This window comes from Vulpes vulpes, chromosome 11, assembly GCF_048418805.1.
Source record: "Vulpes vulpes isolate BD-2025 chromosome 11, VulVul3, whole genome shotgun sequence".
Taxonomy (NCBI): domain Eukaryota; kingdom Metazoa; phylum Chordata; class Mammalia; order Carnivora; family Canidae; genus Vulpes; species Vulpes vulpes.
This window is the reverse complement of record NC_132790.1, coordinates 34,405,184-34,431,532: the sequence shown is the minus strand read 5'-3', so window position 1 is coordinate 34,431,532 and position 26,349 is coordinate 34,405,184. Positions and strand designations below refer to the sequence as shown.

At 38.8% G+C, this 26,349-nt stretch overlaps 1 protein-coding gene across 50 annotated transcripts in view; it reads left to right on the top strand.

Moving 5' to 3' along the window:
- The window catches only part of DLG2 (discs large MAGUK scaffold protein 2), a 1,531,179-nt gene that overhangs the window by 1,328,873 nt on the left and 175,957 nt on the right, over positions 1-26,349 (top strand). The gene's annotated exons all lie outside the window — the stretch shown is intronic.

Below are 26,349 nucleotides of genomic sequence, written 5' to 3'. Positions count from 1 at the left end.
CAACACCCCCGTAGGACAAACAAATGCACACGGCATGACTATTGAATTTGCGTAACTTGTCATTGTTTTCTCTAGTTTCCTATTCCCATTAAGAATTACCTGAAGCTGATTTTGATGCTCATCTGGGTATGCTCCAGGTCCTCGCCCTGGCGAGAGGCGGGGTGAGCACTAACTCCTGGCCAGCTAGCCATAGGAAGTCCTTTCCTCCCCAGAAGGAAAGAAGTGAAAGCTGTACCTTCCCGGACTCCTTTCTGCTGTCTTCTTTTGCCTCTGTCCAAATCTCATGGAAACCAACAGCTTGACGTACTTTTTTTTTTTTTCAGTAGCAGATTTAACTGTGGTGTCATATGGCATATTATATATGGAGAGGAATAGCAAGACATTTTTCTGAATGTTTAAGTGTGTCTGGCTTGTTGACATTTGCTTTATTTCTTTCACCAGCAAGGAACTACTGCCTTCTGAACCTATAAATGTGTGTCTGTCCAAAGTGTTTACCTTACGCATAATTGTACTTTCTCTTTAGTCGTAGAATATATAGATCCAATGAGAATATGCTCTTTATCCTCAAGGAAACAACTTACTTTCGCATCTCTTCGAAAAGAATGGATGCATTTATTTTTCACTGAAGACTTAGCTTGCTCTTTGCTTTTTCCTGATAAAAATTTTGGTCATCAGTACCACTATGCTTCCGATAAAGTTCTTTCTCCTTTCCTAGTATACTTTCTGATTGCGCCAAAACTTGGCGGATTTGGAATATGGAATATATCTTTTTCCAGGAACACATTTTTCAGGCATATTTCTCTTGTCCATAAATAGCTTTTCCATATTTTCCATTTCTCTGAAGAAGTTCTGTTTAAAAGACCAGAGGAGTGATGTATTGTGGTTGGCACTTAGGGGTGTGTAACCTGAGACTTGGTTTCTAATCTACAACCAGCTGCCCCACATGGGGTCTGTAAAATGTCTTTTCATCTTATGTTCACCTCAAAGCCTCTGGGCCCCAGCAATAATGATTAAGGTAGCAAATTCAGCAGATCATTGCAGGTATAAACAAACATCTGCATCTGATGGTCTGACCAGCCTGTGAGGCTTTATAAAGCTCAGGACATTCAGCCGAAGGTTCTTAAAAACTGTTAATGGATTTTAATGCCAAGAACAATATAGCTGTAAAGTATCTTTGCCATGTATTGTATGTTGGATTTTATTGTGCCACATTTTTAAAAAATCTCATGCCAGAGCCCATGGTTTATTTTGTGGCACTGAGTTTTGATTCAGCATGGTTTTATCGAGAAATAAACCAATGTTCCAAGCTCAGTTTATTAACTGAGTTTCTTCTTATTTGGTGGTGGTTTTTTCATCTTCTCCACCCACCAAGAATAAGATCTATTTATAGCAACAAAAGAAAATTTAGCATGAGTTATTCTCAATTAAATTTACAGCAAGACAAACATGAACTGTGACAAGAACCTTCTGAGAAGCACATACACACAAAAACATGTCTCTCAACAAAGGATTAAGAGCCAAAGAGGCATTAACATTTTGCCTACGTGACATATATCATTCTCTTTGAGAGAGGTTGGGAAGGGTGAAAGGGGGAGAGGTTTAAAGGAGCTGCTCAGAGCCTGGCTTCAGCTGTATGAGAATGAAAAGGGCAGGGGTTTTGTGTGGCTATGATCCAAGCCTCACTCTCCTTACCTGTCAAGTGGGAGAGGGGAAAGCTAGGAAGATTACACCAGACAGGTGTTGTATGTCAAGCAAGTGGTATACTGTGTGGCACAAAGGGGACCCAGTAAAAGGTGGTCATTAATTTTGTAAAATATGTTAACAAAATCTGATGTTGGTTTTGAAGGAACCGTACACAGTAAAAATAAATTTTTTCTTGTTAGTAAGATATAGTCCTTAGAGCTAGATAATTTGGTTTTGGTTTTGTTTTGGAAACCTAGTAAAGATGGAGTTACTACCTTTCAGGTTACTTTTAACTAATTTTTAGAATGGCATCCAAAGTCCTTACATTATTCAGAGAACAAACTCGATTTCAAATGGGCAGCATGGAAACAAACTGATGCCAAAAAATACAGGATAGCATTCTAAGTTTTTTGCTCAGTGATGATTAGGTCAGAATTCTAGCCCTGGCACTGCATTAAAATACCTGATTATTATAGTAAATGTCATGTATTAAGTCCCATGCAGAGTACTGAATGTCTTGCCTTTATTTTCTCATTTAGTCCTCATCACTATCCTACCAGGTAGGTTCTCTTTGGCTTCCCATTATCAGATGAGGAAATGAGATTGGAGAAAATCTCATTAAATACTACTAATTTAAATTGGTGTATAGCAGCACCAGAACTGGAACTCATACCTGTCTGACTAGAATCTACACTGCAACCACCATGTTGGAAATAGGATTTACCCAGTTCTATGTGGTTCCATTTTGGAAATTTTGCCCTATATCTGCTTTGATTCTTCTCCTCACATATTAAACCTCTATCATTTGGGGTGGGGGTGTGGAAAAAAAAGAATTTTGAAGATTTCCTTTTCTTTTGTTCTTTATTTTGGTCTATTCAAATCAAGATCACATTTTCCTGAGCTCTCTTTACAATTCTCACCAAAATATAAAACTTAGTATAAAAAGATACAAAAACTTGGGGATCCCTGGGTGGCGCAGCGGTTTGGCGCCTGCCTTTGACCCAGGGCGCGATCCTGGAGACCCCGGGATCGAAGCCCACATCAGGCTCCCGGCGCATGGAGCCTGCTTCTCCCTCTGCCTGTGTCTCTGCCCCCCTCTCTCTCTCTGTGACTATCATAAATAAATAAAAATTAAAAAAAAAAAAAAAGATACAAAAACTTAAAAGATGGTAAATCTACCAAATTCAAGATAAGATCTAAAAGTTTACCCAGAATTACTAATGCCCTTTGACCTGGGCAACCTTCCCCTTACCTCGGGTTTTACAGGGGTCTATTGCCAGGAGGGGGGACCATTTGGATCTTGTTCTCTAGACCATATTCTGGATAAATAGGGCCTCAGAATTTCTTCCCCAAACACTCCTGAGCCTAATTGCAGGAGTTGTACCGTGTGCTTACCCCTTGGGTATGCAGTAAAACCAATCTGTTTGGGAGTGAAGGATGAGTCTAGAGGTTGGGGATTTGTAGATCAGAGCTTGGGCTCATGAGTTGGGATGTTCACACATCTACATGAAAGTTGTTTCATGGGGCAGGAAGAAACAATGGCAAAGAAGAGGGGCTGGCCCAGGTCTGGGGGAATTTACTTGTGTTCTTGCTCTGACTCCTCAAAATGTTAGGGACAGCCCTACTCTGTGCTGAATATTTGCTTATATTTCAGGAGACTGAAGCTAAATTTCCAGTGGGTTGGTTTTATGAGGCTTTTGTTTGTTTTTGTTTTTTTGACCTGTTTCCCATTAAGCCAAAAGAAATCATTTGAACAAGAAAGTGGTCAAAGCTATGAAAACCTGCAACTAAAAGTTTTTCAGGTTCCATTTTGGAATTGATAGCAACATGATTGAGGCTAGACACTGGCCTTTCTTCCAGCTCACAGGCACTGACTGACTTTAGAAGGTGACTGTAGTAGGGTCAGCTGGATTAAAATTCTCTGCCATCTATCTTTTATGCCATTTGAAAATATAGTTGCTCAGAGAGACTTTTGTTAATTTCAGGTACTCTTTTCTTATCTGTAGTTTTAAATTGTGGTTGTAACCCTCAGCACAGCCTTACAGGCCATTTTGAAAAGGAGCAGTGGCAGCGAATGGCTTTGTATGGACTTCAATCATTATCATAGCCCTTTTTCTATCCAGGCCACAAGCTCCCAATGGCTCCTTTTCATTTTCTCTTCTATTGGATACAAAGACCCACCTAAGAAGAACTAACAGCCAGAAGTTCCAGGCAAAATCTCTGACTATTAAGAATCTTGAGGATTTAAGATTGTTTTTTTTTTCTTTTTAATGCAGTGGAAGCTATTATGCAGTGAACAGAGTGATTTTTGGTCTTGTTTTTATTACTCTTCATAAAGTAGCTTCTAGATGGAAAGGCAGGATACATCTTGAGAAGTATTCCCTATTACCAAATTTTACAACCTTGCTTTTCTTAGCTATAAAGCAAGTATAGTATTAACTGTCTCAAGACTGTTGGGAAGATGTAAACTCATTTACATGTTTATTCATATCCCAGTAAAGAGCTATTCCCTCATCCATGTGGAAACATCTGATACATCAGATACTTAGCACATAGTGTGACTACATTAAATGTTCACTCAATCTGAAAACTCAGCAATTAGGGGTGTCTGAGTGGTTCAGTCTGAGATTCTGACTCTTGATTTTGGCTCAGGTCGTAGTATCAGGGTCATGGGATTGAGCTCCGCATGAGGCTGTGCACTGAGTACAGACTCTGCTTGTCTTTCTCCCTCTGTTCCTCCCACTGCTCTCTCTTTCTTTTTTTCAAATAAATAAACAAAATCTAAAAAAAAAAAATACTCCAGTTAAACTGATAACTCTATGATGACCAACGGGTGTCCCACGTTTATTTTGCCTAGCAGAGGTGGTAGTAGGAATGGTCCAGGGAGCTAAAACACAAACAAAACAGGATAAAACAAAATCTATCATTTTAACCTCTACGTTGAAAACTCCTGGTAGTAAACATGTTGGTGGTACTAATCCCATTGATTTTTACTTTCTTTTTAATGCTCTTTGTATCTTTTGAAATGTTGTAATGAGCATGCATTGTTTATACAATTAGGAGGAAAAAGGAGAAAAAATCATTTTTAGGGAATTGAATTAAAGTAGGAAATGATTAAGATTAGATTATCTGGAAGATATCTAACTTTATGGGAAAGTCAAGTCAAATATAAAATAATATTCAAAATACTTGGGAAAGAGATATTTTCTGATCTGAATAATCCAGACTAGCTTACTTTATTTATTTGTTTGTTTTTTATCTTTTATTAATCATTTATTAAGCATAGATGAGTGCCAGATATTCTGCAAGTGATAAGATTGCAAAGATGAAAAATTATAATCTTTGAACTCAGGGATTATATAACCCAAAGAAAATGAAGATATGAGCCCACAATTCAAACACAGTATGATTTTCACTGTGCTATAAAAGGGACACATAAGGTTTCTCTCTGGTGCAAGTAACAGAATCCATGACTCAAATTGACTTGTTTAGCAGGGGATGCATTGGTAACTGTATCAATAAAGCCAACTTTAAGAAGTCTGATCCTATGGCTCGTGAGGTAGTCAAGAAATTCATTTCTTTTGGTTTTGTCTTTTTTTTTTTTTTTTGTATTAGCTGCACCATAAGACTAACTCCCCTCGTCGTTCCAGGACAGTCATCAATGACTCTGGGCAACTTATTTTCTTAGTCATATCTAACCAGAAAGAGATTCTGAGAATGGTCCCTAAAATTCACTTCGAATGGCTTACCCATGAACATAAAACCAAGTCACTAGCTGCATTTGGGAGCTTAGTCAAGATAAAGACAGCTTCCTCACAACCTTCTGAGTTCCCAAACAAAATTTGGCACTTGTCTCTGTTAGGAGAGGATGGTCGTGGTGATGGACCCTGGCCCATCCAACATCCAACAGCCATCTCAAATTTGTGATATGTGAATCACATAATGTAAAACATTCACTGGAATTAATATGTAACATAATGGAAAGAAGGCCCAGCATATGATGGTGCATGTCCTTAGACTGGCTTCTATGTTTAGTAGGGATTTGCCAAGGGATAATAAACAGAGAAAGACTTCAAGGTAGAGGAAAAAAGCTCTCTGCAGTAACAACTAACAACTAACCAGGTTCAACTCCTGCTTATCTTTATATTGGCACTACTGCAAAAATTACCAGCCAGAAGCCATCTGCCTGGTGGTATAATTAACAGAAAACCTAACATATCAGTTTCACCAAAACCTGCTGTTGGATGATGGCAGTTGGATTTTAAGATAAACTACAGTCAAATGTTCTTATTTTTTACAGCGTGACTATAGATTTGGTCAATTTAGTGTGAACCTTCAAATTTATGTCTCTGGCTCGAAACTACAGTACTTTAGAGCTAGACCATACCATTGTCTTTTTTTTTTTTCTCCCTTTTTGCTTCTGATGAAACTTGTTCAAGGTTAATGACTTACCCATTGCCTCAAATTTCTGTGGATTTTGATATCATGAAATTTGCGATGCTAAAAAATGGGGGTACTTTTGACAAAAATTTGTTTACCAGTTGTATATATGTCACATTGAGAATGAGATAGACTGAAATAAAATATTTGTTAGTCAAATGTCAATGCTCTGTAGCAAAATTAGACTTTGGTGACTGTGTGATTCACAGTTTATGTAATTTATCAGTCCTTCAGTTCTTCAGCCTTAGGCAATAAGGCTTTACTTGAGGAAGTAAAATATTTCCTGAATAAGATTGTAGTGGATGGGCTTGGTAATAGTTTGCACTAAAACTCCTGGATCTAGATTCAATTAGCTGTGTTTGGATTGTTTTCCAGCTTTGCAGTCTAGAAGAGGAAGTGACAGGACTTAATTACTTTCTATAGGAAGTATACTCATACTATTTATGATTTTTCTGGCATCCAAATGTAATCATAAAACATTATTTTTAACTCATGAAGCTTGTCTCAATACTGTCAACCTGCCTACCTAATGAGCTTGCATCTAAATATTCATTGGTCTAGCTTCTTTCCAAAGAACGCTCAATAATGGGAGCACACAGAATCTAAGTATATTTCCTTGGGCCATTTGCTTCTGGTATAGTAAAACTGCTCAAAACAAAACAAAACAAAACAAAAAAAAAACACCTTGCAGCCGGTCATGTTCCAGTGGCCCTGACCCAGCTGTGTCAGTGAGAAACTTAAGACATACTCAGAACTCAGAAAACATACTTGAGTTAGAGAAGACTGCAGTAGCCACACAGGAAATGCTCCACAGGGCACTGGTTTCTTCCTCTTTAGATTAGACAGCTTTTCAGTATAGAGGAAGAAGCAACTAAAAGTAGTGGAAGGATGACGGATAATGTTGATTTAAAAGCACATATGTCGGGATGCCTGGGTGTCTTACTGGTTGAGCATCTGCCTTTGGCTCGGCCATGATCCTGGGATCCCAGGATAGAGTCCCGCATCGGGCTCCCCTCAAGAAGAGAGCTCCCCTGCTTCTCCCTCTGCCTATCTCTCTCTCACTGTATCTCTCGTGAATAAATAAATAAAATCTTTGAAAGGAAAAAAAGTATATATGTCACCCAAATATTTAAAAATGTCATTATCCCATGACAAAACTTCCTTCCCCATAGCACAAACCAGGTAAACTCTCTTCTATTTTATTTTGAGGTTTCATTGTACGAGTAGAGAAATAGCAAGAGAAACTGGTTTTTGGCTAAATTGCTTACCTTATCAGTAAGTGTTTTGAGGTTCTGACAAATAGGGGGTGCCAAAGAGGTATCAGAGACCAGTACTGATATTCATGTTACTTACAGTATTCTTGGTTCTTAAACCACCGAAATACTCACATTCCTGTTGGTAAATAGCTTCTACTCAGGGCCCTGTGAGTGTCTCCCTCCCAACTCTTTTAGACCATTCCTCATTCCAGTCTCTTTCACACATCTCCATGATAGAGCAGCTAAGAAGCTTTTAATTAACTAAAGAGTCACTAAGGAGTTAATGCCTGGCATAGCTGGTTGTTAAATATTTTGATATCACTGCTATATGAGACCCCTCTTATTTTTTAAAAAATTCTGGCTGCAGTTGAGAGTAACATTCAGACACAGAAAGAACATATAATTTAGTGCCAAGATGTTTAAGACAGCCCCGTGTGATTTTTTTTTAAGAGTAATAAAGGATATATTATTTGAGATTGTCTTGAAAAATTGGTCAGGGATTTGGATAAGGCTGGAAGGACAAGAGCAGAACCTACAATTTACTTATTTATTTATTTAACCAATAATGACTACATTCCCCATTTGTTTGCTACCACATTATCTTGTTTACCTCTCATGATAGCACTATGAAAAGAGAGGAGAAAATAAGCCTGGATCACGTAGCTAGAAGGTATTGGAAACCCCGTGTATTATCCATTCTTACCCATTATATGCAAGACTTCATATTGGATGCTAGAATGGTAAGTATGAAGGTTTATTTTTTTACTTTTAAGGACCGAAAGCAAACCTAAGGAAATATCGACAGCCTTTAAGCGAATGAGTGTTCCTGGGTCTTTTGCAATCAAGAATATCATTTTAAAATATGACTGGGTAATACATTTTTATACTGCCAGCTTCTGTTGCTCCAATAGCAGTATAAAAAGTAGAAATGTAAGCCATGGGGAACTAGCTAACCTCATTATAATTTGATTATCTAATCTTTCAATATTAGTCTTATAAACTTTCCATAGCATAGGAACATTAGAAAAAGCAATGAAGCACACAGCCTAAATATTTAGTCTATTGACAAAGTTTTGCTTTCCATCTTTAAGTGAAAACTGAAAGGACAAAACTATTTGTTAATGATTTTATAGCAAATTTTGTAATTCTGCTTTCCAGTTTATGCCTTATACAACAATGAGCATGTACTTGCTGCAACTAAATTATTTGAGAAAATGTACATTTATGGGCCAGAGTATGGCATCACCTCCTTTCTTCCAAAAATATGTCACAGTGAGTTTCTTAAAATCAAGGATTTGATTTCATTTATCTTTGTGTGCCCAGCAACTAGCATGGTTAACTGACAGATACTAGGTAGCACATTCTCCAAAGGAGGATGAAGGCAATGTGAAATTGAAAAGCTGAGCCTGGAAGATGATGCAGGAATTTACTACATATGCAGACAGAGGCATTGTAAGGAGATAATGCATACTGAGAAGTGTTTCCAAAATAGTACTGGTCACAGAGTTTCTATGTTTAAGGAAAGGAAGGAAGGCTTCAATGTCTTTGCAGTGTTTTTTGCTCCTGGCAGCCTATTTTTCTGGACTTCTTTTCCTACTCCCCTCTCTTCTGTCTTATCCCTGACTCTTCTTTTAAAATTCAGACTTCTTTGGCATGCCTGGGTGGCACAGTCAGTTAAGCTCCAAGTCTTGGTTTCAGTTTAGGTTGTGATCTCAGGGTCCTGGGATTGAGCCCCACATTGGGTCTCCACATTCAGCATGGAGTCTGCTGGAGACTATCTCTCCCTCTGCCCCTCCTGCTCATGCCAGCTCTCTCTCTCTCTCTCTCTCTCTCTCTCTCTCTCTCTCTCAAATATTTAAAAAATAAAAAATAAAATAAAATTCAGAATTCTTCAACAAATAAGAAAGATGGGCAGCCCGGGTGGCTCAGCGGTTTAGCGCCGCCTTCAGCCCAGGGCCTGATCCTGAAGACCTGGGATCGAGTCCCGTATCAGGCTCCCTGCATGGAGCCTGCTTCTTCCTCTACCTGTGCCTCTGCCTCTCTCTCTCTCTCTCTCTCTCTCTCTCTCTCATGAATAAATAAATAAAATCTTTTTTAAAAAAATAAGAAAGAAAAAAGTGGCGGAGCTCATAAAGGACAGACACATCAACTAATTGTAATCAGTATGAACTTTATTGGATCCATATTCAAACAAACTATAAAAAAATTCATGGCGTTCATGAGACAGAGATTTGAATATCAACTGGATATTCGATGATAAGTTGTTGGTGATATTTTAGATGTGATAACGTTATTGTGGTGATTTTTAAAATAGGTCCTTATCTTTTAGAGATACACACTAACATATTCACAGATGAAATCATTTTTATCAGAATAATACAGGAGAAAGAAAATGAATAGGGATATAGATAAAATAAATCCACAAGTAAATAGGCATTATTCATGGGGCTTTTTTTTCTCTCCACTTCCTAGAAGACGTTTCTCTTCCTTCCCTCCCCTCCAGTGGGTTTCATTTTCTTGCTATATCCCAAATGCGCTAGGCATGTTTTATAATTATCTATTTATGTGGGTTGCCATGACCAGAAGGAGCTCATTAGTAAGGACTTAGATTTTTCTTTGTCCTCCCATCGATGGGCTCATAGAGGCTCAATAATGTTGGATAGGAAGTTGAAAAATAAATAAGTGGCTACAGACCTCCCAGGTCTACATCAGGTTGTGTGAGTCAACCAGTGGGCTCCTCTTCATTTATCTTGCTTTCTTCTGATTCTTAAAAAACAAATATCAATTCATGTTCTATATACAAAACAGAATTTGCTCTTAACTGAAAACCAGGAATGCAACAGCCTAATTGAAACTAGATAATTCACACATTTGCATTTAATATTCATGAAATGCCATGTGGTGAGGCCCTGTTCTTAATTAGTGTAAGATAGCATTATTCCAAATCTATTTAGTTGTTATAGGGATAAAGAGAATATAAAGAAAAACACTTTTTTTTTGTTTAAAATTTTAAAATTAAATTATGTTTATCTGAAACTTTTTTCTGTATAAATTTATACAACTTCTGAGGAGATTTTTCAACTCTTCTTTGTTAATGAGCACTCTTTTGGTAGTTTGCAGGTACTTACTTTATAATGGTAGAAATTGTACTTCTGAAAAGTATGGAGTGGAAAGACTAGAGGGGGCTTTGTCAGAGATTTTGTCAGTGCTCTTGCCCTTGATCCAAACTCTGCAGAAGTAGCCAAGATAAACAAAACTCATCCCCATTCTTATTGTTTTAAGAAGTTTTTAAGCAAATCACTCATTGGTAGTATACTATCATTGGAAATATTAATTTACTTATATTGCCAAATTTTTTGTCAAATAAATTTTTGGGCATATGTATGTTAACAATAGAAAGGAATCCATCTGTCCTTCAGAATTCTTAGATAGTTACCCACCCAGAAGCAGTCCAATGAAATGAATGTGTAATAACATGCATGATATCCCCTGGAGAAACCTGTTTCACAGGCCAGATGGGATTTTTCTATTTTTTTAATAAAATTTCTTCATCTATGACAACACAAACTTAGAATTTCATGAATATGTGCATGAGAGATATCCCAAAGGGATTTGTTCCTTCTGTAGTATAAATAAAATTACTGATTCTAAATTATAAATAAGGAATATGTATACCCAGATTTATTATGGTATCTGCTAATAAGTACAGAATATCCATATATAGACCCTACAGTGTAATATGTTATTTTTCTTTTTATATGTCCAAAATCTAGCACAGGACCAGAAAACAAGCAAGAGCTCAGTAAATGTTGACCTTTCCTCCTCCTTTTACCTTCTCCCAGGGGCCGTATCACCCACCACCACAAGCATCCACTTCATTTGTGATGTATAAAGCAAGCCTGGGCATGATAAAAAACACAGTAGTAGGAGAAATAACTGTAACTGGCAGGACTTTGGGGGCAATGTAGAGGTTAATTGGACATCTGCTTACCTCTAATCTTCATTGGGGTTCGTTGGATGTTAAATACCGGACTTCAACAGGATAAGCTGCTTGAGCTAGGTACGTGGGATACTGTACCTACCAAAATGTGCATCATTGCTCTAAGAGTTGAGAAACCAAAGAATTTAAAGCACAGCTCTAAGGTTTGGGGTCTTTTGTTTTTGTTTTTATCATCTAGATGAGTTCTTTTCACCATCTGGGTTAAGGCTTGGTTTTGAACTTTCTCTTATAAAGCGTAACCTCTTTCACTGGCTTGCTCTAGTGAAGCAACTCATAACTGCAAGTATTTGTTCTTTCATTCAGGTATTCAGTTATTCATAGAGTATTTAGTGCTTGCTTTGTTTAGCCCTATTCTGGTACTAGAAAGTTTTTTAGGATGTTTGGTATTAATTTTTTGTTTGTTCCTTTTTTTTCAAGTTTGAAACAGTTATCTTTCTTTCAGTTTCAGAATATAAATACACTTGTGGGGCCTTCACAGTGGAGTTAAAAGACACAAAGGACAAACACTAAAAGATTTAAACTTAAAAATCATAAGCCATTTATGTTAAAAGGTACAAAACTTGCTCTGGTTTTAATTAAGCAAGGCCAAGGGATCATTCTATTTATAAATGGGTTGTATTCTTCTGTGGGCCTTAACTGCATATTGCACATTTATGATATATGCATACATTTGGCATAGGAATGTACATGTACATAGGGATGCGTATAAGTATATGCACAAAGAAAAAGTACTCTTTCCAAGTTTCTTTCTAGATTTCTCAGCTGAAGCATGCACTACACTGATTTGCTTTTGTACATGGTCTTCTGAATTTGGAAGTTATCTTGGAGGCAAGAATATTATTTTATAGTAAATTAACAGGAATGAGTAATATGAGTGAATTGAACAAGGGGAGGGAATGCATGAGGGGTAGGGCCATATCTGTTTTGTCTAACACTCCGAGGACCTAACATCCTGCCTGGCCAATGTTAAGCATTCAGGGAATAAGCAGATTAATTAATGTGAGCTCAGGATTGGGAAAATATTCTAATAGAACACTTTGATGGGCCAGGAAATTCTTTGTCCAGAAAATGAAGAAGAATCATTGCTGCTTGATGGTTCAATTAAACTCAGCAAACATGAATTGTCTTCTAAGGTCTGCCAGGGACTAGAGATCTGTCTAGTGCTGAGTGCAACAGGTCCCTGAGCTTTAGAAACTCAGTCTAAAGGCCAAAAAGCACATGAGAAAATGTTCTGCATCACTTGCCATTAGGGGAATACAAATCAAAACCACAATGAGATACCACCTCACACCAGTGAGAATGGGGAAAATTAACAAGACAGGAAACCACAAATGTTGGAGAGGATGTGGAGAAAGGGGAACCCTCTTGCACTGTTGGTGGGAATGTGAACTGGTGCAGCCACTCCGGAAAACTGTGTGGAGGTTCCTCAAGTAGTTAAAAATAGATCTGCCCTACGACCCAGCAATTGCACTGCTGGGGATTTACCCCAAAGATACAGATGCAATGAAATGCCGGGACACCTGCACCCTGATGTTTCTAGCAGCCTTGTCCACAATAGCCAAACTGTGGAAGGAGCCTCGGTGTCCATCGAAAGATGAGTGAATAAAGATGTGGTCTATGTATACAATGGAATATTCCTCAGCCATTAGAAATGACAAATACCCACCATTTGCTTCGATGTGGATGGAACTGGAGGGTATTATGCTGAGTGAAATAAGTCAATTGGAGAAGGACAAACATTATATGGTCTCATGCATTTGGGGAATATAAAAGAATAGTAAAAGGGAATAAAGGGGAAAGGAGAGAAAATGAGTGGGAAATATCAGAAAGGGAGACAACATGAGAGACTCCTAACTCTGGGAAACGAACTAGGGGTGGTGGAAGGGAGGCGGGAGGGGTGTGGGGGTGACTGGGTGACAGGCACTGAGGGGGGCACTTGATGGGATGAGCACTGGGTGTTATTCTATATGTTGGCAAATGAACACCAATAAAAAATAAATTAAAAAAAAGAAACTCTCAGTCTAATAGACAAATACATGTACAATTTTACTGCTATTTATTACCATTTAAATTACAGTATCAGTGTATGAATATAATTATATTAGTGTTAACAAAGTTCAGAGACCACCCAGGGAAAGGACCAAAGATCTCTACTTAGAGGAGCAAGGGCAAGCTTCTCTGAAAGGGATGTCTCCACAGTGTTTTAAGAGCTAAAGGACCAAGGATATCCCACATGGAATGAGTAGCCTCAACAAAGGCCAGAGACATGAAACAGCAGTGTATTCTGGGCTCTGTGTAGTTTTTTTTATTTTTTATTACTAGCCTATAAAATGTGGTGTTAGTACAGAAAAAAGTGATACGTGAGGATGGAGAGAAAGGGTTGAAAATGGATTTTCTAAACCTGCATTTTTTTATACCGTGACAATTAGATGTTGCTATGCATGCATCAGAGGCCTTTCACGCTACCTTCTCTCTATGAAAATCCTCTCCTGCTTTAATTCCCACCAGATCTGGATGGCCAGACATGATCAGTGTTGTCCATTTAAATCTCTTCTTCTTCCCTGGATTTCAGCTTGAGCTCTTTTTGTTTTGTCACGTCATCTCCCCAGGGGATTACAAAGTGACTGGGAGGCAGGGACTGTGCTTACCTCTCTTGATTTCTGCACATGTCTAGTACTGGACCATGAACCACCTAGTAGGAAATTAGCTACTTCCGGAGAAAGCATCACTGATTTCTCCAGCACAGACCCTAAAACTTTTGCACAAGCTAGTTACATTTCTGGACCAAGTGCCATGCTGTCAATTCTAAATTCTATTCTTCTGGTAATAAATATTTGTGAAGGACACATGGAAAGTGCCCCTTTTAAGATTATGTGCTGTAGACTGGGAAACTAAAATTCATTCCAAACCTCAGGATTGACAAAAATGAAAACAGAATTCTGTTTACAAGTGAATTAGAGAATGTATTAACATGACACCAGCCCCATGTCTACCATCCAGCAATGTACGTCAATCTGAATGTCATATCCTTAGACAGCTTTAGCTCTAATAAGTGTAGGTAGAACCGAGTTTGCATATCACCTTTAAATGGCAGTAATTCCACTTCAAAGGGCAAATGACTGAAAAATGCACCTGAAAACTCATCGAATGCACTGAGAAAAGGTTATCTGATCTTTAATGTAGACAAAAGGTAAAAGCTTATTTTAAGAAATTCTTTCTTGAAATTTCCTTTAGTCATGTTTTTCTATATTTCATTATCTTGATTTGTTCCTATAAATGCATGCAGCTTTAATTATCAAAGGCAGATGTGCCTAAGGAAATATGCAAGGATGGCCAGACCACACATTCTGGTCTGGTTGCCCATGCCAGTTCCAGTGTATGTCTGGATCTGGAAGATTATTGGCCATAGGCAGACAAGGCAAGAATGAGATTATTGTGTTGTTTAAGATCTGGTTGGAGAGGAAATGAAAGGGATTCTTCATTTATATTTATAGACTGAATGGGAACTGGCAAAGAAGGCTGAAGCCCTGGCTCTGACTTGTGTCCATTCCATTTGCCAAAAGTGTAACTTTGGGAAAGTCATGATCCTGTCTTGGGTATCAGTTCTTCTTAGCCCATGGAGGAGTCTGGTGCTTAGCACCATGGTCACTTTATTACAGAGTTGTAATAAAATTGTTTCTAGAGGTAATCACTTGGGGGAACAAAAGTCTGGTAACTTTGTCAAATAAAGATTAGTTGAAGAAATGGATGCTCAGGTTCACGAACAAAAACAGCAAATACAGTGACAACATTATTCAACTACAAGAGAGCCTTTTAAGGAGATCAGAGATTATAACCTTATTTTATATAACTGCAGAGGGCAGAAGTAGATCTCATAAAGGGGCAATTAAAAGAGATTTTACTCTTTGATAATGAGGATCTGTCTAGTAATGGGTAGGCTGATCTAAAGAACAGTACTAGTGAAAGCATGAAGCATAGAACTGACAAAAATGTTTATAAAAATCACGTGGGAGGTGGTGGGTCAAGCTAGGCAGGAGACTGAGAAAAATCCCAGTGGAATGTAATAGTGTTTGACTTGTCTCTCAAAACCCATGTACCCCTGTATATGTCACCTTTCTGTCTTTTTCACTTCCAAAACCTATATAGCCGACAGAGAACTCCAACCCTGTTTCTATGGCAGTGTACTTCTCATTCGCTGAAAAACATCCAGAGAACCTCCAAAAGGGCAATTGAGATTATTCATTTTCTTGTAGGCATGTTGTGTAATGGTTGAACAAAGGCATGCCAGGTCTGGCTCTCTTTTGTCTAGGGCACATGATGGCTTGAATATTTATTATTGTAGTTTGAACAACAAATGCATTTGAAATATAAAAAAGGGGGTAAAGTTTACAGTCTTGAAATCCTCTCTCTGATCTCTCCTTCTTCAAGTTTGTTTACTCCCCAGATCACAATACCTGTCATAGCCCTCCAGTCATCCTTGGCAGAGACAGAGCATCCAACAGCTAATCTCGTCTTTTGAAAATGTACTCTCTCCTTTCCTCTAAGCTCTGTGCTGTCTTGTATCTCTTTCCTTGCTTTATTCCTGCTGCATAACGTCAAGTCCTTAGCAGATACTGTGCCTGACTGGTTCTAGCCACATGGCCTAACACAGTACTTGACATAAGCAGGTAACCCAGGAGTGGTTGAGGAATGAAGAAGAGCCCATCTTTTTCCTCCTGGAACCAACTCTACCAGTCTCTTCCATACAAGATTCTCCCTCACGCTACAGTTCTACTTTTATCAGCACTCAGGGCCCTCCTGATCCCTTAAAGTTCTGTCTTCTCCAACCTGAGCACCAGTCATTTATGTGCATACATTTCATTTTTCGACACTTTTAAGGTTCCAAAGCATTTCTTTTCTTTTCTTGTCTTTCTCTGACAATACTTTAAAACTGTTGACCAATCAAGCACAGTTTCTACTTGCTGAAAGCTTGGTGCAGCCAGGCCTCCTGCTGGACATGGAAGAATTTCTGACCTTGCAAGAAAACGTATTTTGTGCCATCAAAGTCTAGTTGGAACTTAGGCTATGTATGTAGGCACTCCATCATGCCTGCCAGGTCTCAACAAAGAAAGAGAGAAATATTAGTGCTTATTGATGGGCTTCAAAAGAGGACTTTTTCAAACTGAAAGACTCAGAATACTCTGGCTGAACACTTACTTCAGTTAGCTTTTGAAAGTTAAATTGAGTCTAGGTTATAAGAGAAGTGGGGGACACTCGCATTTTAAGGCAGATGGATGTGCTTTCTAATCTGATATTTATTTATTAATTCAACGAATATTCGTTGAGAATCTGCTATGCGTCAAGCAGAGATTACTACTATGAGTTTTCTGAGGTCAAGTGTGGTTTGGCTTTCCCTCAATTAATCCCAAACCATCCATGACCTCATTCATTGCTACAGCTTTAACTACTACCTCTTAGCATGCAAAAGGCACCCAAGTCTACCTGTCCACCCCCAGAATCTTCTAGTGCGTCTAATCTTGGGTCTCATCTTAAGGGAAAGTGCAGTGTGACGATTATGCTCCACCCACTCTGTGCCAGCCATTCCCACTCCCCCACCCCAAAGGCACTAGACACCATGAAGCCTACAGAAGTTATAAAATGCAGACACTCACTTATTTTCAATTATGTAACCTCTCTAGGTAGTATAATTATGAATGTGGAAAAACATGTTTTTAAGTTTCCTCTACACCACTGCTCCCAGTTTGGGGCTGGAGAGCAATGAATAACGTGGACCAACCCAGAGGATGACAGCCTATGTGTCAGCAAACCCTTCCTCACTATTAATGATGGCACTGCTATTCTCACTCACCGAATCCATGCCATTGGCCAGATGCTGGGCTAGATGCTTTCTGTCTGCTATAGCTCATCCTTCCAATAGCTCTAGAGCTACATAATAAGTATCTAGACATACATAGATGAGAATACTGTGATCACAGAAACAATTTGCCCAAGTTTCAGGTCTAGTAAGAAGCAGGAATTAGGACAAGAACACAGATGTGTTTGGTTTCAAATGCAGCGCTTTTGCTACTACATTACAACAGATGTAGGTTAATAGTTTACAATGCCTCAGTCTTACATTTAGAAAGTAGGGATGAATTCTTGTCCCTATCTGCTTCAGAATTATACTATTCTTGACAACTGATGTTTCTCAAGGAAAATCAACAGCTTAAGAGACATTGTTCCGGTGCTGAACAATGGATGGGATCCAAACACTAAGGTTAATGGAATGACCAACCCACAAGTGGTTTATGACTCAAGTGACCCCTGAGTCAGAGCAGGAAATCTCTGGAGGAACTTCTGGCCAAGGGAAACCTGTGAACTTTCATTCATTTATTTACTTACTCAATTAGTACTTTGCAAGCTTCTACTGGGCCACACACATTTGGTATCTGCACTGATAATGCAAACACAATGTACCTTTTTAAGAGGGTGTCCTTCCAGGTCTGATACATATTTAGTAGACAGTTTGTCTTGGGAACTAATGAACTCTTCCAATTTATGCAGAGGTTTCCAGCCAGTGGTGCACCAGTGGAAGAACCAGTGAAAACAATAGCTCTTAACCTCTGAGATAAGATTTTGGCAGCAACATAGTATATTATACTCACTGAGGACAGCATCTAAACAGAAAAAGCAAAAGCGCTTTGGCATTCCACAGTCTAGGGCTTAACTCTCAGCTTTGACATTTAATAATCTGTTGTATAATCTTAAATTATTTCATCTCTCAAAACCCCAGTCCTAAAACTGCAAGGTAGAGCTACTGCCCACTGAATTGTTTTTTTTTTTTCACTTAGTTTAACAAATACTTATGGAACATTAAATCAGTCAGGAAAAGAGACAACATGTTATGTATTTTAAGCAGAATAGGTTATAATTGAGGGTATGAATGTGCTTAGTAATTGTTGGAAGGGTTGGAAGAATGATAGTCAAGGCTGGGGCATCTATACCTAAATTGAGAAATTTCAAGAAGACATTTCCTGAGTGGTAGTTTCTTGCTAGAGAGTAACAGCAGACTGTGGAATCTAAGGAAACTGTAAGAAGCCAAAGCAGTGGTAGTAGTGCAAAATCTTCTGCCAGTATGTCACCTCCCTTCCCCATCCCAAAATTCATACAAGTTATTCTGATTGCAAGAATCTAGACTGTAACCCTACTGACAATAGGAGACTCTGAGAATATGGTTCTTAGGCTTCTAGCCCCTGTGATACAGTGGAGAGCATTGGGATGGGGGAGTTAAGGATTGGTGGCGAGGGCTAATAAAGAATAGCTTGAACAAGCACCTCTTACATGGCCAAGAATTGTTCTGCAGGTACAAGGGTAAACAAAGAGACAAAATACTCCCTGCATGTGGCTCATTTAATCATGGGAGATTAAATGAGTTGATGTATTAACACATTTAATAGAGCCAGGGATATGGTAGTTACCTTAGAAATGGTTGTTCTCTTCTTTTAAGTCCCACACTGGCCTAACTTTGTCTTCTCTCCATGAGATTCTTGATGAGGTAGATAATTCAAAGATTGAATAGGAAAGAGCTGAAGGTATCTCTTAGAGGCCAAATAGTGAAGTTTAAATTAGCAGTGCTTGCCTTTTGTAGAGAGAGCCTCATTTTAATTCATATAGACTTTGAAGGCCATTTGGACATGCTTCAAAGCATGTATTCTCTCAGTAGATAACAGACCATCTTTAAAGACATTTATCAGTAGATGTGTATATTAACTCACTCCAAGTATATTAAAATACAAAAGTTCCATAGAGATACAAGCATTGCTTCCTCACAATAGGCATGAGGTCGAGAGATAGACATATTAGGACATGCATTAATGTGTTCATTTACATAAATGATTCATTTATTCTATCCTGAGGATTTGCCAGTCATCTCCCTATCTGTCTCCAACACTATACTTTGTTCCCTCTCTTGAGCCAGACAAATGAGGCAGTTGATTCGCATAACCTCCCACTAAGGCAGCTCTGCAGTGCCCTCCAGAATCTGGGATGAGGGCTGTCTAGAGCATTTATAGTTGCCTTTGTCCTTAATCCAAGCTCTGGACCACAGCAAGAAGAACACAAGCTTTGGAGAAGTCATGACAAGTGTATGCATAGGGAGAGATGGAAGTAGAGAGTCACAAAAGGAAGGAGGGAGAGAGGTCAAATAGTATAATTTTATCACCTTTCTATCTTCATCACTCTTTTCTACTTGCACCCACCTACACACATGTTCCTCAATCCTTTCTCCTCCTGTCAATACTTGACTTAATTTTTATGTATGTCATCTTAAATGTCATGCATGACTTTATCTATTGTCACGTGATCAGTATTACCAAGGTGAAACGGTGTACCAAAAGTGCTCCTGGAAGAAAATGTCTTAGGTAATTCTCCTAAAAATTGTTAGTTCTAAGAAATGTGGGGCCTTAGAGACAAATAATATATGCACACACGACCCTTGAAGGCAGCAGCTCAAAGTGCTGTGGCCAAACAGGAATCAGGGCTCAGTGTCGTCAGGGTTCACGTCACTTTTGGGTAGCCATGAGTATGAATTTTGAGGGAAATTTCTCAATAGTAAATGTTAACCCCTGATTCATATTTCTGAAACACGTGAAGCTAAAGAAGACACAGTTGTAGGTCAAATATGGTTGGTATGCTACTATTTTATGCCTACTTTGCAACATCTTCTGTCCTAGAATCTGAATAATGTTATTACACATTATTGTTTCTGTATATTTTCCCCACTAGGCTAAGAGCTCCTTAAAAGCTAGATAGCTAGATTATGTCTTGTTTCTCCAAGACTGACTACCTGGTTCCCAGACTAATAGGTGCTCAGAACACACACGCACACCCCTATACTTTTGCACATCTCCCTTTTTTTGTGAGTGTGAGACTCTGTTTACCCACTAGAAGAATGTTTGTGTCTTAGTCTTCTCAGCTATACAACATTTATTTGTAAAATTCTATTATCAGTCATCATAAGTGAAAACAGTAATAATTTATACTTGCAAAAATATTTTATTTGGTAACTTAATAGTTAATTCTTTTCTTTTAAAGGAACTTATACTCTACCTGATATAAGAAAAATAAGCAAAACTCATTATCACAATTCTTCATCCTATTTTCAGGTTTAGTGTTTGGGGAACAGTATGGTGTAAGAAGAGTGCTTACAAATTCTGGGGGCAAAATTAGGTTTAAGTACTGTCACTGTCATTTGTCAGCCACGTGAACTTGGGCAATTCATTTTATTTGTCTGACCTCAATTTACTTATCTATGAAATGGGAATAATAACACCTGCCTCATAGGATAATTATAGGGATTACATTAAATACTGTACATGTGACCTTAACATGCAATAAAAATTAAATAAATGTTTCATTCTTTGGGAGGGAAAGGCATTTCGCTTCTTTGACTATATGTACATAGAAGTAGGGCTGTATGTTTGATTTTCTAAAGCAGAAATAACTATCTTCTAGTACTTGTGGAGAAACAACTTTTTCCATATTTGGATAATGATGTAGGCCAAAATTAGAAAAATGAAGTGAATGTGAGTGCTTGTTATACAGACTTAGTGTTTATTATTATTATTATCTTGAATATTAGGCCTTTTACATAAATATCAAGAGCTGATCCCACCGACAGTCTTGACCTAGGAGAATGAGTGGTTTGTAGAGGTATAAGTTCAGTCTTACCATGCTGGGATGTCTAAAGCATATCCAGAAGGAGATACTTAGCAGAGTTAGAGGAAGCAGTAGAGAAGGTGACCAGTGGAAGAGCAGTGTTCAGGGAAGCATTTATGGAGTAAGAGAGTAAGGGATAGAAGAAGTCAGCCTTTGGAAAACTCCTGTGGCCTGGAGCTATAGAACTTTTCTGCTGCTGCTTGAACAGACATTCTATTTTGGGACAGGCAGGCCTCCAGTTTAGGACTCAGCAAATAATAATAAGTCCAGCATTTGATAAAGGCATTCTAAGATCCCCAAAAGGAAAAGGAATGACACTATCTCTTAACGATTTATAATTAAATAAGCCACATAGTAGGAAGTAATTACATAAAAATTCAATTTAGTATCAAATCAATACAATACAGTTTAGTATGGGATCACATTTACCAATGGCAGGTACTGAGAATATGACAAAGGGAGAAAGTGATTCATCCATGCTTTGTAGTGTGTGGATTAAAGCCAGGCACTGTAGCCAGATTGTCTACTATCAAATCCCAGATGAACCGCTTGGTTAGCCTTTCTGCTCCCCAGCTTCCTCATCTATAAAGTCAGGGTAATCCCCACCGCACAGGATTGTTGTGTACAAAGAGAGACAGCCAGTACCTCATTGGCAGGCCAAACTGATGAGTAAGGTTGTGAGGAGATAACCAAACCTATTGGCCTGCCAGCAAATAGCCTTTCAGAAGCACCTGGGGAAATAGTTACCAGGAGAAAGATTCAGGAGTAAAGTCAAAAAGGGGGAAAGGAATAAACCCAAGAAAGTGGGGATATGAGTGTACACTTTATGTCTGAGCAGAGAGGATATTTAGATTCCTACAGACCCACTAGTTTGGGTGTAGAGCAAGGGTAGATAAGAAGTAGAAGGTAACAGTTTACTTTCTCATTTTCTTTCTTGCTTGGTCTCATTGATCAATCCCTATTTGCTTCACTTTTGTCATGTATAAAATGAGGTAATAGTACCTACCTTATAGTCTTTTTTTTTTTTGTAAATTTATTTTTTATTGGTGTTCAATTTGCCAACATATAGAATAACACCCAGTGCTCATCCCATCAGGTGCCCCCCTCAGTGCCCATCACTTAGTCACCCCCACCCCCCACCCACCTCCCTTTCCACCACCCCTAGTTCGTTTCCCAGGGTTAGGAGTCTCTCATGTTGTCTCCCTTTCTGATATTTCCCACTCATTTTTTTCTCCTTTCCCCTTTATTCCCTGTCACTATTTTTTATATTCCCCAAATGCATGAGACCATATAATGTTTGTCCTTCTCCGATTGACTTACTTCACTCAGCATAATACCCTCCAGTTCCATCCACGTCAAAGCAAATGCATACCTTGTCTTGTTAAGATTGAATGAGTTTATACATGAAAGCTCTTAGAATGCTATCTCACAAAAGTATGTGTTCAGAGCAGGTTAGCTATTATTTCTTTTAATTTTTTTTATTAAGTAAGCTCCACAGCCATCATGGAGCCCAACATGGGGCTTGAACTCACAACGCTGAGATCAAGGCCTGAGTAGAGATAGAGTCAGACACTCAACTGACTGAGCCACTCAGGTGTCCCCATGTTGGCTATTACTATGACTATTATCCATAATCATTTATTGTGTTCCTAATGTAAAGCATGAACTGTGACAGACTCTGAGATGTGGACATGAAGAAAGTTATGGGCAGCCAAGCAATTGAGAGACAGCATCTGGATATATGGACCTGGTTTCAGATCTGGGATCTATCATTTCGTTTCCTCCTGTGTAGCCTGGAACAGTGTATATTCTGTAAACTGGGTGATGCTAACATATACCACAGTGTTGTTGGAGGAAGAAATAAGATGAATCTCCATACAAGGCACTCAGTATAGTTCCTGACGAATAGTAAACATTCAGTCCTGGAAAGACTGAAGAAAACATCACAGAGATGGTGAAACTAGGTGTGTAAAAGGTAGAAAACTCGAAGATATGAAAATTTCCAGGGCTGTTCAAAGGAAGAAGATAGTTTTCAAAGTGCACTGTCATATTTATTAAGCAATGTTCCCAAGCAGTAGAGCAAATTGTGATTAAGAAGGTGGGTCATAGGCAGCCCGGTGGCTCAGCAGTTTAGCACCACCTTCAGCCCAGAGCCTGATCCTGGAGACCCGGGATCGAGTCCCAAGTCGGGCTCCCTGCGTGGAACCTGCTTCTTCCTCTCATGAATAAATCAATAAAATCTAAAAAAAAAAAAAAAAAAAAAAAAAAAGACGGCGGGCCACCTGAGCAAAGGCAAATTTTGCTAAGCTAAAGGAGCTGTAGTTTCAAACAAGAATATATATTGCAAATATATAATTTAGCTTACCAAAAATGAAAGTCAAATGGTGTCCATTACAATTGCAGAACATACTTTCACACTAAGAATAGCTGTGTTCATTATCATTATAATCCTATGAGGTTGAGAACAGACTTAACCTTTGATCTCTTTGCTGGCAATTGGATAGAATTAACATAATTATGGTTGGTTGGACTGATTGTTTTTGGTAAGAATTTTTTTTTCTTCTCTCATGTATCTGTACAAGATTTAGATTATCACAGTAAAGCTGCATTTTTCAGAAATAACAAGGTCTCTATGTGTTTCTCCCTGGTCTTCTTAAGAATATAAGAACCATAAAAATCTTTCAAAAAGCACTTTTGACACAGAAAGTGTCCAGTTTAAAATCCATTGGGGATTCACTAGCAATAAGAATAAGGAAACACTGTGCATCCAGACTATAATTGAAATCACATAGATGTAAGAGAAATAGCTAACTTTGTGGGCACTTCTTGCTAAGTGTTTTCCAGACTTTAGCTCTCACATGCTGGTAATCATGCAATCTAGGTAGGAACGGCTGCTATTCTTATTTCACAGAGGTTCAGTGACTTGCCCAGGGTCACACAGCACAGTCACATCTTCTTTCCTCTGCAGCCATGTTTTCCTAGGTGTGTGTGTTCATGAAAAAAAATCTGAGTTTATTTCCTTAGGCAACTATGAGTATTCCCTTGGCCTAATGTCTTTGGCAGTGACAAGATCATAGGAGTAGAATTTATATGAAAGCATGGATACTATTGTGAGCAGTGTCACAAAGGCAAAGTTTACGGATAAGATTTACCAAGTAATATCTCGTAAACCAGAGGTTAAATATGGTGTGAAATTAGGGGGAAATGTTAATGGCAAAGGTGAGATTAGGACCCAGGTCTCTTAGATCCTAAATTAACAACCACCTCATGGATATCAGCCTTTCATCACTTGACAGTGTCAGGTGCCTCCTTTGTGTGATTCCTCACTCTTCTAATAATGGAGTTAGAGAGCTATACAGAAACCGATTTAAGAGTTTTGTCCTTTTCTTAAGCTATTTAATTGACTCATCAGGCCAGGCACTAACGATAATGTTTTAAGACCTTTCCATTGGAGTTGTAGCAGTAAGAAATCATAGACAGAATGAGATGGGCACCAATCTAAATGTAACACAAAGCTATGGGAACACAGGTGAAATAACAACTCTTGTTAACTGAGGCTTCATTAAATGTTGACTAGAAGAGGTGGCATTTGTCCTGGGTGTTGGAGCATGGGTAGGATTCAGGAGACACTAATGGGGTAACCAGTGGAAGGGGCCTTGTAGAGAGACCTGGCAGTATGAAAATCTGAATATTGGAGTTTCTCTCTCTGGGAAGTAAGGACAGAGGAAACAGGTGTGCTTCCATTTTATTAAGTACAAAGCGATTTGGGATTCACAATCTAAGAACGATTATCCATTTGGTGGTGTGTACATCTGACTCTATTGTCACATGTCAATATGTAAATTCACTGATGGCTTCTAAAGTACAACAAAATGCAGTTTCACTGTCTGCATTGGGATCAATGCATTGCATTAGGAGGGAGGAGTAGTAGGGAGGGGAGGAATGATTTTTCTTGAGAAACAAAGTGGTAATTTAGTTGAAAAAAATGAGAAGATAAATAAATTTTCACCATAGAACAAATTCTGATCTGTAGAATAACAAGTTCCCTCTATCCCACCACTACGCATTCTTCTCTACTTCACATATCCTGTCCCCCCGACCCCTATTCTGCTGGGAGGGGAATTAGGCAGAGGAATGAGTGCCAGGTTAGGGAGGAAAGTTCCAGCTGCTCTCCAGCTTCTTGTCCCATCTATAGAGGCTAAGGAGGCTAAAGAGGAGATCTGGTCAGATCTAACCAGGAGGAAATGATGGTTGGAGTCTCTGAGACTCTAAGAGAGTCCTTGTCATCTGCAGAGCTTCAACCAGTCCTGGCATTGTATACCCTGTAGTCTTTTTTGTTCAAGCAGACTGACAGTTTTGGGAAAATAATATTTCATTGGAATGAGGGTAGATTCAGTGGTAACTCTTAATGAGCGTCACTCTGCTGACTGTTCAGGGTTGTGTTCTTCATGCCATCTGTTAACATTTCTGAGTTCTCTACACAGCCAGGAAATGCTGTGAGATGTTCCCCTGAACTGTGTAGTCTCAGACATGTCATGGCTGGATGAGCTGGGTGCTGACCAGGATGCCTTTGTGCCAGGGCCCCTCCTAGAAGGCTTGGGTCGCATCTGCAGAATTCCTATGCCATTGCTTAGGAGTCTTTGAGGAGATGCCAGGACTTGGATAAACACAATTTCCCCAGAGCACTATGATGCCAACAGCTCACTGGTGAGGCAGTAAAACAGTATGTAACAGTAATTTAGAGAAAAAAAAAATGTATATACTGGAACAATGGACCAGATCTTTTTGGATTTGAATGTGAGCAGTGCAACTTTGATAATCCTGAAGAGGGAAGAATGGCAGGCCAGAGTATAGGGGGGTGGGGAGCTGTTGCAGGGACTTAAATGACCTACACACTCTAAATTTCCTCTTTTCTTTAAAGCAATTCATGTGAATAACAATGAAATCTACGACTCTTGAGGATTTATATTACAGCTTCTTTTAAACCCATGCAAATGAATGCATACATGTATAAACACTGAGGTTAAAGAGCAATTGCTGTGAGGTCTATGCAGGGAATGACACTTATCCAGCTGGTCCAAAAGCATGTCCCAGCTGACCCAATATGAGCACTCTGACAAAGCCTCTCCCCTGCAGGAGATGTTGGATATATTGTGATGAAGCCAGTAGCAATATCTAACCCATGATGTTCATGATCTCTACCTCTTCTGGAAAGCTAAACTGGAGACATCCATTTTTATTGTTTTCTTATATTTTTTCCTTCATTTGTTCAAC